Here is a 15,279-nt window from a genome sequence, read left to right as displayed (position 1 = left end):
TGTATATCCATAGGTTTGTTTGTGTCTTCCAGATCGTGAGGGGAGTGATTGACAAACTCAAGTCAAAAGTCTGACTTGTACCCACACCAAGACCCCTCTTGTTGGGTGTTCATATACTTGGTGGTGCTTTCAGGAGGAACAGGACCATCTGGGATCACCAAACAGCTCTCCAGAGATGTCTGCTCAGTGTCCACAGGAAGCTCTTGACTGGACATTGGAGACTCTGAGCACACATTGTGCTTTGCACAGCAACATGGTTGGAGCCCGAATGCCATAAAATCCCTGTCCTATGCTCACGGTACACATAAGCTTACCTCCCTGGGCCCTACCCTGAAGCACTTCCTTTCTTTGGCAATCTCCTAAATTCTGGTTAATCTCCTTCCCATGACTCCAGACCTCAGCTCTTCTCCCCTTTCTACCAGAATGCCCCAGTCAGTGCCTGCTGCCTTGCCAGAAGCTTGCTCAGAAGGTTTTCACGCCGGGGCCAAGAAAAACAGATCGATGCTCCCCGAGTATGTGTGTTAATGCTTGGGTGTCTCCTCTCAGCTGCTGTTTTTCCAAAAGTTTGCTGGAACATCATGCCTCAGAGACCTTCAATTGAAGTCCAGCATGCATGTGTTTGGATCCAACAGTCAGGGAAGGTCACTGGCAGTGGAAGCCCAAACACCCCTCTCCATTGCACACAGCATTCCTTCCTTAAGCAAGGAGACAGAGAAATAGCAGACCTGCAAGGAAGGAATAATTAAGAGTATCCTGACTGAAAGTTCAGGTGTATTAGTAAGAACGTGATGCCCAGCATGGTCCCTTGCATGTACTTCCAGAAAATGATTACAAATATATTTTGATAAATAATAACAGCAACCTTCTTTGTGTTTACAAGCTGCTGTTATTGTACTATATAGCCTGCGTCATTTTCTTTTCCGCTTGTTAGAAACACAAAAATTTGAATTTGGTTAAGAATTAAATTATTTCCTGATGTTCCTGGTCTTGCAGCATTACTTCTTATGTTTGAATAAGGAGGTCAGCCCAGCTTTGCTAAGAAGATTTTTAATACCTTACCATATTGTGCTATTTGTATGTCACATACATATGAAATCAGAGTGGGTTATGCGAGTCTCATTTCTGTGCTGTGGACACACAAGCTGGGTTGTTGTTCCCTATATTCTCTCTGATTAGAGATTTTTCTCTCTGCTGCTTTGCCCCAATACACAGAAATCACATTTTTCCGAGAAAAATTCAATACTTTCTGATGCCTCATGCTGTCAGAGAGCCAACACTCTTCTGAGCACTGTCCCTTCAAAGATCAATCAAATTTTGGGCAGAGAACTCCCTTTCCCACTTGAGACTTTTTTTCAGCCTGAAAGACTTTCTGGCATCTGTTTTAGGCTCCTGTGAAACACCTGCTGCTGGTGACAATGCAGGTCTTTTTCTGCCTCCAGGGAAGAAAGTTGACTTTATAGAAAGGCCAACTTTATAAAAGACATTGGAATTACTTAAATATCCTGCCATAATGACAAAAAAAAATTTAGCCTTTTAAAAATTATGCATAGAAGTCAGTTTTGGTCTTTACTAGAGGGCAGGTTTGTGCAGTGGTAGCATTTCTACATCAGTGCAGCTTGTGGGGCTCCAACAGAGGACAGCTTTTCCACTGAAGGCTCTTTCATTCATGTTTGGAAAATTGCTTGGTAGTTTTATGGCTTCCTTTCTGTTTGGACACATATCTGTGGTCACTGGCTGTGCCTTCTCTGCTTGTTCCCTGACACCTTCTGCCTAGGATGGGGCAAAGAGGGGAAAGTGGTTCTTAATTTACAGGGTCTGTTGGTTGCTATCACCTTCTCTGGGCTTTGAGGGAAGTCAGCTGGAAGAATGCTTCTCCTAGCACTGATGTTCCAGTGGAGACAGAGTTAAAAGGAAGAAAAGTAGTGACATTTCCCAGAGGGAAGTGGATGTGAGATGATCCATGTGGGACAGTTGGCCTTGCATTCAGACAGCAACTGTTCCATGCTGCCAGGGAAAAGGTCATTTTTCAGTGTAGATGCAAGTCGCACCATACATGGCCATCTCCACCTGGGAACCACATGTACAGTCCAGATGTTGAGCTAAACACTGGGCTTTCCTCCATGGCCATTGAGTTATTTTGTACATAAAACCAGAGTTTCATGTATGGGACTGTCCAGGAAACTCTCTGGAAAAGCACACTCTGTAAATGGGGTAGGGTAGGCTTGTTATTAAACCCTTCCAACCAGTGCCTACCTAAAAAGGCAAATCTCTCCATATATGGGGGACTTTTCCTTAATAGGAGCTGTAACCCTGACCTTTCCTACAAGATCTTAGGGATCTTGAAGCATTTTTCCAAAGAAGATCAAACGATACACCTTTATCACATGAACTGAAGGCTGGAGAGACTGAGGGGATGGTCTTGTCTCACAGATTTCTGATGCAGTGCCTGAGTCCCATTCTGTAGGTGGCAAATGCCCTCAGGAATGAGGGAAGGGAGGAGGACCTTGGTGCTTTACCCGATCCTTACAGCACTGGATTGGGATCAGGCCCCACTTCTCTGCTTCTCTGCACTGAAGTGGCATTTAGTGCTTTACACTGGAAGCTTCCTCCACCCAAATCCAACCAGAAGTGTTACAGTGACTGAGAGACAAAAGATGAAAGAAGGAAACTGTGAGGCAACAAGGGTCACCAGGCATCTCATTTTCCCAATACTTCCACTCTTTTCTTTTCAAAGTACATGTTAAGTGAGGCTGAAGAAGCAATTGGCGGCACATTCACAGCATTATGGTCCTCTGTGTATGTGTCTCCTGCAAGGATCTCAGTCTGGTGTGTGTACTGAAATTGTGTCAAGAGCTACACAGTTACTGCCTGGGGATTTAGCATGCCTGGTCTGCCAGAAGATTTAATTTCCCCTCTCAAGAGCTCTTGGGCACCTTGGATCAGCTGTAAGGAAGGGGATGAAATGCTTGCTGGTAAGGCTTAGCCCTGCAGGGCGTCTCTCTGGACATGAGAGTGCAGAGAACAGCAGTGCTCCTACTTTCTCTGGTCCTTGCCTGCTCCAAGGCCAATGCACATCCCCAGTGCTCACAAAAGCTGGGATTCCCATGGTGGTGTCTGAAACACGTTTCCTCTTGTGAAAGGCTGGCAAGTGTACATGAAAGCATTTCATCAAGTTATCAAATAACATCATGCTCCACATGATGAGCATAGCTTGGCAGTCCAGGCTCTTACATACAGGATTATAGATGCAGGAGCTCTCAATGCATTGTTTTTCTTGCATTACCTTTTCTGTTTCCCCTTGTGCCCGTGTGAACTTCTGTCATTCATGTCCTGTGGTAAGAAGCTGAGTTTAGCTAAGCTGTGTTAAAAAGAACGTACGCTTTGGGTTGGTTTGGACCTGTCATCTAGCTTTGCCTGCTGTCCCACATCCCAAAATATCCAGCACAGTCAACACCAGGGCCCTGGTAAGCAGAAAGGTACTGACAAATCTGGGAAGTTTTTGGAGGAGAGTGACAGAGTTGATCAGGAGAGATGAAAGCACAGGTAGATGAGTTAAAATATAAACTGATGCAGAGCCCAGCTCAGGAATGACTAACAAATGTGTGGTTTGTGAGACATGTAGAGCTCTGATGAGCACGAACACCCTCCCACTCTCCTGAGCATGAGAGCAGAATTCTTGGTGTGACACGCAGAGATATAACAAGGGCTAATAGTGTGACAGTCAGACTGAAAGTAAGGTAAAATTTCCTGACAGTGAGATCTATTTTGCTGTGAAGCAGCCTCCCAAGGGAAAGGGCAGGAGCCCAACTGCTTTGTCTTTTTTTAAGCCAAAATGGACAAAACATTAGGAAAGGTAATTCAGGGAACAAGTGTAAATTGGCTGGAGTGGTGATCTAATAGATCCTTTCCATTTCTAGCTCCTAGGATATAATGCTCTCTGTAATGAATTTTTGACTGGTTTTTAGCTTAGGGGGTAACAGGGAGATAACACTGAGCAAAAATATTAACAATAAGAACTAAAAGAAACAAATTGTAGAGTTTGTCTGATAGTCACGGAAAGTGCCAGATTGAGAGTTCCTTAGGTTAATGGCAATATTCAAAAATAGCTTTGCAAATAGGAAAGTGAAAATTGTTACATAGGTAATTATTGTGGTAATGACATATTTTTAAAGAGTCCTAGCAGTCCCAAGTATCCAAGAGCAGATCTCAGGTTTGGGGGTGTTCCCATTCATGTAATGTGAAATTGCTGTAGCTGACACTGAAATGCAGCAACCACTGCACTGAAACAACCTGTTTTAATGGCAGCAGTTCAAGATGGGGTATAAAGTATAACTTCTGTAACTGAAACTGTAGAAGAATTGTCTTGGTTTGGCAGAATTTCATTAACTGATGAATTATCTAGGCAGGAGTTTCTTGTGCAACTTCCTTTCCCCATGTCTTTGCTCTTAAAGCAGCAGGATCTGGCAATATTGACCAGGCTTCCCTGGTTCCTTTTGGGTGGGCAGGGGGAAGTCTGCCAAACTAGCATGACCCTGAGCTGAGACATGCTGGACTGGCCTCCTTATGCAGTTTTTATCTCCCTCTTGAGAGTCCTGACTTCAGCTTCTAAATTCCTGGAGAACGAGGGAAATCTAGTTTCTTTTAGCAAAGACAAGAAGGGAGCCCTTTTGAAAAAATAGGAAAATGTGAAATATTATGTTTTTTGTATGGAACCACAACAGACAGATTGGAAAAGCTGAATATATAGTATTAACTGGTTTTAATATTGTAATTTTAAACTGAAGTGTGTGTGTTGTCATTCACATAGGGAACAACTATTTTTTCTTCTTTTTTTTTAATAAGCAATCAGAAATCTGAAAGATAGTGGCCAAAATACAGATGTTCTGCATTGTTTATTGTTCATGAAATTAGACTTCTTAGACAACAGCCTTGAGGAATCAGTTGAAAGAGGAAGGAAATGAGCCAGGCAAGAACTTGCTTGTTGAACATGTCATCCTTCTAGAGCCACATGCTCACCGTGGAACTGACTCACATGGCATTAAAAATTGTTTGTTCTCATTTACATGATCTGCAAGACTGTGTTTAATGTAGTATGTGTTAGCTGTACAATTAATCAAATGCTATCCATTTGTTAATGAAGGGGGAAAACATTCCTGTATAAAATGCCATTGACTACTGAGTAGCTCGGGTACTGAACAGTTTGTCTACCTCTATATTTTATACAGGTTTAGCAATATTTAAGATTTTTTTTCGACAGTCACTACAGGTTTAGTTCTTTTGTCTGTTAGCTATTCATGCAAGAATCAGTAAAAAATTTCCTTTTAATGTTTATATTATTCATAGAGGTTGTTAGGAGCTAGAGTTGTCACTTTATCCATCAGAAATTTTAGTGTTTCATCAAAAAACCCCATAACTTCTGGCCTGAGATAAAATCCTGCCACTCTCCTGCTTCCAAAACAACAGAGCCAAAAAAAAATTTATTTATAAACAACTGATGTGACAGTTTTCAGCTTACAGCTACTGTAAACCTTCATGATCTGGGTTTCCCAGGGCTTGCAGGTTCTTAGTGTTATGGCAGCTGAAAAAATTATAACACCAGCAGCTTCCACCATTTGAGCTGCCAAAATTGCAAGTGGCTTTTTTTTTTTGAACCTTCTTATGTAAATTTTTTCTCTCTAAAACCTTTCAACTAGTCCCAGGTCTTAGACTGTAAATCAGTATTTGACTATAAGTAGGATGTTTGTTTCTCAACTTCTTTATTTTATGAAAGAATGACTTTTATTCCTTTTCCATTTAGGCACCTTAGAAATCCTACCTTTCTTAGTGATGCCACAGAAAATCTCTCAAAGCGTGGGTGGTTCAGCTGCTGTTACCTGATGCAACCCTCAGCCTGGGTGCACTGTCTTGCTTTAGGGAAAGGATGGCTCCTGGCAAGAGGCTGTGGATCCCATCCCTCTGTTTGCTTGTTGGCTGCTGCTATGAGGAGGCTGGAAAAGGATGGAAAGGGATGTGATGCAAGGGATCTCGCAGAAAAGCCATGGCATGAATGAATCAGAGAATATTGCTTCCTACTTAAGTGCTAAATTCCTATTAGATACAGGAGGAATGTAATTCCAAAATCCAGGCACAGAACAGAGGACAGATGTTAATTGGTCAGGAAAGTATAAGTACCATAATAAATTGTGTGATTGACTGAAAGGGGAGCTGGGAATCTCCTTTTTATTTCCTGCAGGGGCACTGACCAGAGAGACCATGAACAATTCACATCCCCTCAGTGCTCCAGCCTGTAAAGTGGGAATGATAATGCCAGCTTTCCTTCGCCATGTGCTTTGAGACTTCCAGAGGTAACACTGCACGGTCCACTGCATTAGTATGGATGTTTAACTAGGTTTGTGCTGACATCAGGGCACACCCCAGGCATGCAGGGACCACCCAGGGTACCTGATGTGGCACACTGAGAAGGGGCCACTCCGAAACCATCCCCAAACTCCAGCTGGTTGCCATGGTGGCAGAACCGCTGAGCGCGGCAAGGCAAGGGGAGAGTGATAAATGCTGCTCAGGATAACTTACAGCATCAAGGCTGCACTTGGAAATAGCTCTGGTTTTCTGGGTCTGGGCTTGCAGGAGACATTGCTGAGCTTTGGGATTTCCTCTTCTCCAGCTCACCTACAATGAACAAATGGGCCAAAATGTGAAGAACTGTCACCCTGTTCTTCTAAGTTCTTCTAAGCCTTCTGATGTTTACATTTTTGTAATGGAGTTTCTCACACATTTTTATGTAAATAAAGATTGGTTTGCGTTCCTTTCTAGAAGGAGAGAAATTTGATGGACTGTTGGTTTAACCAGTGTAGCTGGAGAGGTGGCAATTGCATCCTCCAATCCATGGTCACTTTTGAAAGTCTATAAATCTTGGAGTCAGACATAAACTGTGCTTTGTAACCTTAGACATTTCAGCATGTGCGTGTCGTTCATTTCGTGTCCTATTGCGACAGGGAACCACTGTGGAGAGAGAAATTCAGCGTAGCTTTCCCTTGGCCTTTTGGTGATGGAGTGGGTGGGATAGGAATCTGTATCTCTGAAGCCCTTCTGCCAGGACTTGGTGGTGAAAACTGGTGAATACCATCTCCTGGCCTGCTTTATACTCATCATTTCATATGTGCTGCTCCCAGGTACTCCTTTCGTCCCTGGGTCAGCGACATTCCTAGCATAAGGGCTTTTCCTCCAGCCAGCCCCGGAGGCATCAGTCCCCCTCAGAGCCTAGAGCAAGAGCAGGGAAGGATACCCTCATCATTCAGGTTGTGTGACTGGGATCTTGAGAGCGCTGAATGGCCTGCTGGCAGCAAGAGAGCTGGTGGGAGGCAGATGCTAAAAATTGCCTCAAGGGAAATTGGAGGGTGTCAGAAGGGTCAATTTTGAAATGGGGAAAGGACCAAGGGGTTAGAGGGTGGCATGTTAAATGACATGAACTTCCTTGCTCTCTGCTGCTAGTATTTTAGAGTTTGGAGGAAAAACTGGCAAGAACTTTCCTGCTGATGAAGCAACATACAAATGGACATAGTTGCAGGTTAGGGATCATAGATTTTACAAAGGAAATCATGAAAAGTGCCTTGTGAGCCACACTTACTGGTGAAAATTTGACTGAGTTTCTGAAGATGAGAGGAAGCAGACAGGGGCCTAGAAAATATCTTTATAAGCTAGGGAAAGCATAGGGAAACCTAAAAGAAAAACAAGATAAAATGGCAATTGCATATAAGCCCACGCAGGCACTTACTCTCTTGCTTTCTCTCTTACACCCACACACTCAAGCACATATTTCTGTCCGAAACAGTAGAGAAAAGATATCATAGCCTTTATTATCAAGAGTAATTTCTCTTCACATGTTACTGACAACAAATTCTCAGAGCAAGGAGATAGATACTTCACAAAACTCATCTGCCTGCTCTTTTCCCTTTTCTAAACCTGAAAAAAGCAAGGAAGAAAGCCCCTGTGAGCTGTGCAGTTGAAGAGCTGCATGTTGACAGCTCTTGGATGGCTGAAGGCCAAGCACAAGTATTTGTGTGCCAGGAACACCACGGGAGGCAGCCGGGTGATTGCGTGGGGAACCAGGGCTCACTTTTCCTCACGGAAATGGCTTTGCTTTCGGGGCTGTCAGGGAACATGGCTGCAGCTCCTCTGAGTTTCACTCCCAAAATGCTTGGCAAACTGGGGGGTTTCCCACACGTCATGTCCAGCTTTGCTGAAAAATCACCAGCTGGCTGCTCCTGCTCGGGAGTAGGATGCTCCTCAAGAGGAAGCCTTTTGGTTGCACAGGGGTTTATGCAGCGGGATGAAGATGGGTGGCTGCCAGCTGGGTTTAAACTCATGCCAGCCCTCTAGGCTGCTCAGAAGGGCTGAGCTCTGGATGTCTCTGGGGAGACAGGGCCATCATGTGCTCAGACAAGGTCAGCATCTTCTGCCTGAGTTACAGGAGCAAAAGCTTGAGCCCACCCTAAGCGTGCTTGGACTCGCCCTTTCCAGGGATGATCTTTTAACAGGGATTCACACAGAGGAGACACTTGGAGATTCACTCAGAGGACGGAAAGCAATTAGGGTCTTTGTCCTGTATTTAACTGACACTGTAAACTTTCCTTCTGAGTATTGGCATAGGCCCTCTTGGCTTAGACTGGTATTTGTCTGACTCCGTGAGACTCTCCCTCCCAGCACACACTGAGTGAAAGACTCCACCAGATCATTTAGAAATTTAGCTTGTTCGTAAGAGTCATGTCCCATGCAGAGAGGAAAAAAATCCCTGGGCTGATGTGGATTCCTCTATTCTATGTATGCATTTGTGGTTGATGGTTGGGAAATTATAGTACGGGAGAGAAGATTATTATGGTTCCTAGCAAGGAATGGAATTTGTAAAAGCAGATTTAATTTTTTAAATCATTTTAAAAGGTTTTTTTTTTTTTCAAAATTGTATTGTATTATTTTATTTTATTTTGCAAAAGGTAAATAATAATACCCAAGAATCCCTCAGCCCCTTTGCAGTGTTCTCTTCTTGCTACATGAAACTGCCAAATCTGAATTGGAAATACGCAAACAAAATGTAGGGCTTTTTTATGATGCTTGGAAGAAAATGGATTTGCAGAGCTTCTCTCTTTAAATGTGTCAACATAAATGACATCCTAGCAGGTCTTGCAGATTGCATGGCATAGGCAAATAACTGCTATTTATTGCATGGGCTGTGCAATTTTTTACCTAGCTATTTCTGCCATGTGCAGAATAGATGAAACAAATTTTCCTCACACATTTATATATACATTTATACATTTATATAGTGCCTGTCAAGAGTTGCATGCCGTGGTCTCCACTAATGCTTATTTGTGCCATGATTCCTTATCCAGGATTTAACCCCTCCCAAAGGAAAACTACATCCCATCTGTGATACTTATTACAAAACAAGCCAGATTCTGTGCAGTGTTCTGTCAAACAGGTTACAAACGGCATTTTCCTTCCCTTTGGCCTCCCTAGTCTCCTCTGGAAAGGCAATCTAAGGCAAGTCTATCACAGAGTTACACAAGAGACACCTTGCAATTGACTCTTTCAGGTCTCACAGTCTTTCACCACCAGCTTTTTTCAAAGGGATGGCAACATAAAAGAGAAAAGCACTTAAAAAGAGAAGAAAAATAAGTCAAGGGAGGCTCAACAAGGAAAATCCAGTTCCTTCTGCATGGATATTGGTAAAAGCTATGTATGCAAGCATATCAGAGTTAATTTGTTTGAGGCTTTTGATATTAAGGAAAAAAAATTAAACCATTTCTCTATTACTTCCTTCTTGCTATGTGTATTTCCAAGCTGTTTGCCCCACTGGCTTTGGATGTTCTCTACTAATGTTAGTTACCAAATGTATTATGCTCCAACAGTTCCTCTGGATAGGAATGTCACTTCTGTTCCTCACAGCTGTCATTGGAGGGACAACGCATGTGTCTGAAGGTACCCCTGTAATCTGCTGAATCAGACTCCAAGTTTCCTGCTACAGCAACATTTCACAATTCTCCTCTCCCTTGATGACCTAAATATCTCAGTTTTCTGAAACATACAAATTACATCAGTGGTGCAAACATTGCGCCTGCGTGTGTCTGTGCGGGATTTGCTCAGGCAGAGCTTTCACCACTCGCTTATTTTTCACAGTAAGAAAAATAAAGGTCTCTGTACTTAGACTACGATGACAGTTTTGCAGCAGGAGAACACTGAACAAGAAAAATGAAGACTGCAGAAGTGGAAGGAGGAAATGAAAGTTGCTCTGCCGACAGGGCGACATGAATTCAGCAATGGGTGGATTAGTCTGAGTGTTATCAGTGATGATGAAACACAGCAGACTGTGGTAATGAAATATTTATGAATGGGGAAATGATACTGCATTCTGCAGTGCAGCACAGGGGAAAGTGAAATTTCAAGAATACTGTAATAGCAAAGCCCTCCATTAATTATCGAAAGCAAGCTGTAATGCCAGTTACTATGACAACAGGGTCCCCTATGTATTTTGCACTATCGGGCAGGCAGGGTGGGGAGAGGTGGGAGAAAGAGGGGGCTGCTTCTATTTACTGGAGTGCATTGTATTTCTTTTTCTGTTGTTGTTGTTGTTAATTAGGACTAGCCCAGCCTGTGACTGTGCAGTTAATTTCAATGATAAAATGATAAAGTGACTACTGTCTAAAATACAGGGAAAGTCTTTAATAAGTGGTACTGGTCTTTTTACTCTTTCCATATTAAGGGACATACTATCAGCATTATTAATATTCTTATATAATATTAATGCATGATAATGTAATAATAAAAAGCTAAATGATACTAGAATTATGATTATTAATAATAAGTTTGACTGTGTTAGGCTTCCACTCACAGAGTATTTTAGAAGCAGTGATTAATTACAGTGTCAATATTGGCATACTAAATCCACCACTGCATTTCCAGATGGGGCAAGGGAATGTACGACCTCTGCCCACTTATTTTTAATTACTACTTATTTGATTTCTTAAACCCATGACTGTCTTTGAGATTTCCACTTATCTTTAGCACAGACAAGGGTTTTTCCTTCCCCTACCTCTACTGGGGGGGAAGAAAGCAAGGAATAGACCATGGTGAGGAAGCAGGACACATCTGAGGTCCCTGTCAACGTGACCCGTCAGAGCAGCACATTTGTGAAAAATGTAACTATAAACACTTACTAAATGGAATAGGCAGAGGAGGGCCCTCCAACACCTCTGTTCTGATGACTGTGGGTGCTAGGAATGGTTGGGGATAATGGGCCATGGATGGTGGCCAGGCTGGCTCTCACTAGGCAGCACTTGCTGCTGTGGCTGTAAGAGGCAGAGCATTCCTACATGGAGCATTGCTCCGGGTCAGTCAGACACTGCTTACATTTTTGTCTTCTCGGTTTAGGCTTTGCAGTGCATTTCATCAATGTTATCTAAGGGCTCTACAGATGATCTTAGTGTAGCCCCTTTCCAGTGGACAAAGAGGGTTTCAGATCCATTAAATGCCTGGCCCAAAGTGATTCAGGTTACCAGAGCAGAGGGAAGAACACAAGACAAATCTCTTATTTTCAGCTTCAGGACCTTCCACAGCATGGAAGAAGGTCCTGATATTCAGCTCTTCTAGGAGGAAAAGCGTTGCAAAGGTGAGAAGGGAAAATGGTTGGAAACTTGCACCTTGAGTGCTGTCTTGCAAGTAGCTAGATGCAGTATTACCTGGTACACATTTCCTGGTGCACATTTCCTAATCTTACACGATGAAACAAGCCGGAGGCAGGTGTCTTAGCCCTATGCACCTGATCAGGTGCAAATGTCACTGGATGAACAGCAAGTCAAATGTGGTTGCAGCAAGAGGATTTCTGCATCACCACTTAATATAGGAAGTGCCATGGAGGTTGTGATTTCTTATATGTGGGTGTATGCACATGCACATATGTCTGCATGCACTCATGCATCCATAAACATAGGTTTTATACTCATAGAATGCAATGGACTGTGCACTGTGTGAAATACTGGCTCAGAGAGGAAGGATTTTGCCTGATTTTGCTCATGTTGAGCTTGCTATATGAATATGGAGAAGAAATCCATTTATTATTTGTTTATTACTGCAAACCTTCCCATCTTCCTCTCCTTGCAGTTCAGAGCCCTCAGCTCCTCTTTGCTTTGGGTGCTTTATTGCCGTCCTGATTTCTGCTTGCAGAAATCACCTGCCTTGATATGGCTCAAGACTTGAGCTGGAAATACTCCATGCCCTTTAGTAGCCTGTATTCCCTTTTTTTTTAAAAAAAAAACCAAACCCACAAACCAAAACACAGCACTGTGAGAGTGATGTGCACACTGTGAGCCATAAACAATGGAGTAGCGTATTCCAGGCAATGAACGGCTTTGGGAAGCCAGCAGGGACAGCGAGGGCTCCGTTTTCACTGTGATGAGAACTGCCCCAGAGGACCAATACGGATGTGAGCTTTCCTCTCCTTGGCTCCAAGGCTAGAGGAATCCAATAAATTGCTCAGACTACAACTCACTTTCTTACAAACAGTGTGGGGAAGGACAAGCCTGTTAGGTGTGGGAAAGGAAAGCAGGTCATATTGGTTTAACAGTTTCAGAAACTTGACAGATAAGAAAAGGTTCTGGTAACTCATTGCTTAGTGTGGAAAAGGCAACAAGTAGCCGTGGGCATGGGAGATGTAATAATATTCCTCAAACACAATATCTGCCAGAGACAGGTCTGATGTATTAATCCTGCCCCAGAATGCAGGAATGGCTGGGCATTCCCCGTAGCTCTCCCCGTATCGTGAGCTCTGTGTTTAGATGCAGTGCAAAAGGATGGCTGCTGGAAAGGGACATGGATGGGCTTCAGAGACACCCCGTGCCAGCATTCAGAGCCATGTCTTTTGGGATAGAGGATGGGGACGGCCTTGCATGGAGGTCTTTTGGGGAGGACCTTGCATGCTGCAGGAAAATCATTAGTCCCAGGAATAACTTAGTGTAGAGGAAATGATGGCACAAATTATTCCTGCTGCAACCTAGAGGGCACTACCTCCATCTTTGTGCGTTTGATAATGTCTGTGGGCCCACAGTGGAGAAAGGCTGAGCTGAGATGTTCCCTTTTCCTCTTCTGAATGGTTATTGGTTGTCAGTCTTGAGAGTGTGCATGCATGTGTGTGTAGACTTTAGTTCATTAGTTGTCACATGTAACTCAGGTTATCAGGTCATCAGGGCATTTGCAGGGGTAATCTGGTGCCACATAAACTCTGTCTTCTCTGGGTTGGAAGGTATCATTAGCAGATTTGTACATCTCTTTGTGGAAAAGACAAATTCTGTCCCTAAGATGCATCAGCCATCTGAGGTAAACCTTGCCTGACCCTTTGGGTTTGGTATCCAGCTGCTGCCAGCTACAGTATAAATTACCCCATCTACACAAGGATTAACCCATGAGCCAATCTATGTCAAAAGCCATCCTTGTTGTCTCAAAGAGGACAGAGTTGAAAGCTACCATGCTACAAAGATTTGCACTAAACCTTGAGGTCAGGCTAAAATAAATGTCAAATGTCTATAACACAAACATTTAGAAAGAGCACAGACCAGTGTTTATGAACATTTTATCCTGTTGAAGTGAGAGCCCTGTCACCAAGCTTGGGAAAGCAACGCCAGAACAGCACTAGGAAAAGCAGGATATGAGCCTCAGTAAGTGAAGGATCTGTGCCTGCGCCTGCCCAGTGTGTAGGAGGAGGGAGGCAAATCAGAAGGGGGATTAGTTTCTGGTTTCTTCTGCTTCTGACAGCCCCTAAGGTGCTAGGGAGGAAAAAAACGAATAATCCTTGCATTAGATATGTTTACATCACTCCATATATAATGAATATCAGCAGTCAGACAGAGCAGGGGCTTCTCTCAGAGGCGTGAAAGCCGTAAGGGAGGAATTGCGGAGTGGGATGCCCTGAGTTGCCTGGGTGGCCTCTCTCCCCCAAACACCAGGTCCTGGTTGCAATTCAGCACACGCAGGGCCCAGCCCTGCAGCAGGAGCCTGGTTTGTACTGAGGCAGCCAGGGGAGAAGCCCCCTCCATCACCTGACAGGTTTCATGTTCCAGCTTTGGCTGTTTATTCTTTCTAGTGCTATTCTGTTTGGTCACTGCAGGGACTGCTAAGAGACACAGGGGAACGGAGAGCGCTTAGTCAAGGGCAGAAATATTTGGATGCAGTCAACAATAAAAGGAATCCCTGAAAATTATAGACATTTTCCAGGGCAGCTATTTTCTCTGTCTGCAATGTTTCATTTGCTCCATTCTGAATTACCCTGAAGTGCAATTAAAATACTTTAATGTTTGAAATCTGGAAATCCTCAGTCCCACAGTCTTAATATCATTCCTGGCTGTGAAGGAGGAGGGGAGGAGGGAAGGATTTATTCTCACCAGGCTGCAGGGGGATTTACACTAACGGTTTACATCCACTTCATTGCAAATCCTTTCTGATAAATCCTTCCCACTCAGTGCCTGTGGGTGAGAAGAGGGCAGAGGTGCTGGTGGAACCGGCATTTCCCCTGCTTCCAAATGAGCAGGGCAGCTGTGGCACCCTCCCTCCACAGCTCCAAGCCAACCAGGCACTCTGTGCCCTGCTTTCAGCAAACCTGGAATAATTTTATATCAACTCCTGTGGGAGGAGGTATAAAGCTAAGGCTGCAGTTCTACCTCTGAAAGTTCTTTTTTTTTCCTTCTTCCATAAGCAGGTAAGACCTGACATCTGAATGCAGATTGAGGATGGAGCCAAGGCATGGGTTTTGGTGTAGTTCCACAAGTGACAACCAGAGGCAATATATCAGAGTGCTGTACTCCTCTGACAAAAAATACTGTAAAGCTACAATGCATAAGGTGGCTTTGACCATGAAGGAAGGAAGGAAAGCCAGTTTGTTTTTCCCTTGGCTCATCCTTGGCCCTCTTGGACTTGAGCTGCTCCCTACAGCTGCCCGTGGAGTGCGTGCTTGTGGGTGAGCATTACAGAGAGAGAAGCACTTGCTAAGCTGAGAGGACTCTGCATTGCTAAGCAAACATTTAGTTGAGTGATATCAGACTGTTCTTAAAGAGCATGAGCTTAATTTAAGGCTCAGCATCCAGGATGAGCCAATTCACATGTGCTGAGAGAAGTCTGCTTGGATGAGTGATGGGAGCTGCTGGTACCTGGAGCGTAGCCTGCTAAGTGAGAGAGGCTACAAGTCATCATCTGAGTACTTTGGAGCAATGTCCTTTATAATCCTCTGATTCATGTGCAAGT

Source organism: Molothrus aeneus, chromosome 1, assembly GCF_037042795.1.
Source record: "Molothrus aeneus isolate 106 chromosome 1, BPBGC_Maene_1.0, whole genome shotgun sequence".
In the NCBI taxonomy this organism is placed as follows: Eukaryota; Metazoa; Chordata; class Aves; order Passeriformes; family Icteridae; genus Molothrus; species Molothrus aeneus.
Note: the sequence above shows the minus strand (reverse complement) of the source record.